This window comes from Polistes dominula, unplaced genomic scaffold, assembly GCF_049000335.1.
Source record: "Polistes dominula isolate Pdom_NZ unplaced genomic scaffold, Pdom_raw_medaka contig_16, whole genome shotgun sequence".
Classification (NCBI taxonomy): domain Eukaryota; kingdom Metazoa; phylum Arthropoda; class Insecta; order Hymenoptera; family Vespidae; genus Polistes; species Polistes dominula.
The window spans coordinates 2,710,001-2,712,500 of NW_028301040.1; the positions used below are offsets into that span (position 1 = coordinate 2,710,001).

The 2,500-nt window shown below is 25.8% G+C and overlaps 1 protein-coding gene across 1 annotated transcript in view; it reads right to left on the minus strand.

Moving 5' to 3' along the window:
* Positions 1–2,500, minus strand: part of ena (ENAH actin regulator enabled) — a 38,928-nt gene that overhangs the window by 2,931 nt on the left and 33,497 nt on the right. The window contains 1 exon segment of the mRNA XM_015317983.2: positions 1–2,500. This exon segment is cut by the window's left edge and continues 2,931 nt beyond it; it is cut by the window's right edge and continues 6,614 nt beyond it. The gene's annotated coding sequence lies outside the window, so the exon portion shown is untranslated.

Sequence of the window (2,500 nt, forward strand, 5' to 3'; positions counted from 1 at the left end):
TGTCCTCTGTATTTCTCTTTTTCTTGTTATCTTTTTGTTTTATAAACTAATAAGACGTAAAATATGTAAGTAGTTATTTATCGCAACTTTTTGGAACAAAAGTCTAACGATCGTGTCCCTGTTACGGTATTATTATGATGATCGTTGTCATCTTCAGGCCAAAATTTGATCCACAAACATAAAAATTTAAAAAATTCTAATGGTTATTTATTAAAATTCTAAAAAAGCCCATATACGCATTAAAATATGCACGTTGGTATTTAAATTTCATGATTAATTATATCAGGAAAACAAATTGCAATATTATTAACCCTTTGGGAAACATTTGACGTGTGAGACACGTCATCTGCTTACTTGGGTATTTTGTTTTATTTATAATATTTATTAATATTTAGTAATTAAAATGTTGTTGCCAAAAAAAAAAAATATATATATATATTTATATCATCAATATAAATATATTTCAAATAAAATGTATTACTTTTACATATTAATCCATATATAGATACGATAACAAATGAAATTCGTTATGTATAGATAAAAATTGTCAAATAATTCAATACTCATGGGGTTAATATCGTACAATTTAATAATTAAATAATATCTTATAATGGTTTAGTTATCAAAATGAAATTAATAAAAAAAAAACAAAAAAAAGCCTAAGCTCTTTCGTGTATCGATTTTTCAATTTTTTTTATGATACTCGTTGCAAAGTTTACAAGTGTGTGTTTTAGCATGAAAAACAAATTGCATAGATGCAAGAAAATAATGCAACATTGATGACAAATTGATAAAGTGATTGATACAGTCTAGTCATACTGATATTTCAAAATAAGTATCATGAAACCTTTAGTACCGAGATGTCATACATTGTAAAGTTTGGACATGTATATGGGAGCTTTTAGATCGAAGATGATCATCTCACCTATGTATCTCTAGAAGATGATACTCTCACAATGTATCTAGGGCCACATTTACTATGAAGTGCATTTAGGCATAAGTTGGAGTAGTCTTGTGTTTTTTTTTTTTTTTTTTTTTTTTATGAGAATCAATATTTTAAAACTTTACTCTTCGTACAAATAACAACATAAAAAAAAAAAGAAAAAAAAACAATTTAATATACTAATATAACTTCCCTAGTATATTAACACTAGATTTTCGAATTGAGCCAATTCGACTCATTGAACATTTGATTATTTTATATATTTATAAAATTTAAATACTATTTTTTTTAAATTTATATTGTGGTTTTTAGTTACGTAATGAAATATACGTAAATATTAGTTCCATTCCTTTACTCAATCCTTCATTCAAACAATGTTATTAAATCATTACAAAATAATGAACAAAACATCCGTAAATCTAGTGTGTTAAAAAAAACATTGAATCATTAAAAGACATTGAAAAATTCTTTTTAATATTAAATACCACGTGTATTCAATAATTTTCAATATTTTTCAATATTCTGTGCTATTAGGGTTGTTACAATCAAAGATTAAAAATATAACTAATAAAAATTACACACACGCATATATAGAATTAAATTAAATTAAACATATATTTGTTCTGATTCTAATGTTTCTTCTTTCTTTCTTTCTTTTTTTTTTTTGTTCGAAGCTAAATAAAAATAATGTGTTACGTCTAGGGCTTTCAAAATTATAAATGCGGCCCAGTTCGAAATCACGATGAATTGTATTAATAGAAATTATACACACACACACACACACACACACACACACACATACGTGTATAAATCGTGTTGCTTGGAAAGTTCAATAATTCGAAGACAACATTTATAATAATATAAAAAAATGTTGTCTTGGTATTATTTGTTACTTTTCTTTTTTTTTATTTCGCGAAATTTCAAAGCAACCCGATACCATTTAATTATTTCATATTGCTTAGAAGTATATTGAAAATCGGAAGTAACACACGAGGCACGATCGTAGTTGACGCCATCCCCTCCCTCCTCCCTCTCATCATCGTCTACAATCTGAAAAATTAACAAAAAAAAAAAAAAAAAATATAAGCAACCTGTTCGATGATGACAAAACATTCTCTTTGTGTCCATTAATTAAATTAATTAAAAAATTGTTTATTCTCTCCCTGGTTTTTTTTGTTCTTCCTCCACTTCTATTTCTCCCCCAAACCCCTACATTTTTCTTCAGGTTTCATTTTAACCATGAATACATCATATAATAATAATAATAATAATAATAATAATAATAATAATAATAATAATAATATTGTACAATTATATTTACGAAACGTTTGTTTTGCTCTTACACACGTTGACTCTTTTCTTTTTTCTTTTTTTTTCTTTTCTCATTTCTCTTGATAAAATGTTTATACAATGTTCCCATTTTATAGCGGTCACACTTAAAACCTATGATATATTATAATGCATTTTTCATTGAATATACCGAGCACTATTTGAAAAAACTATTGCAAAGGCATCAAGGAACAACCATCCCTCTCCCCATTACTAAAACAATTTCTA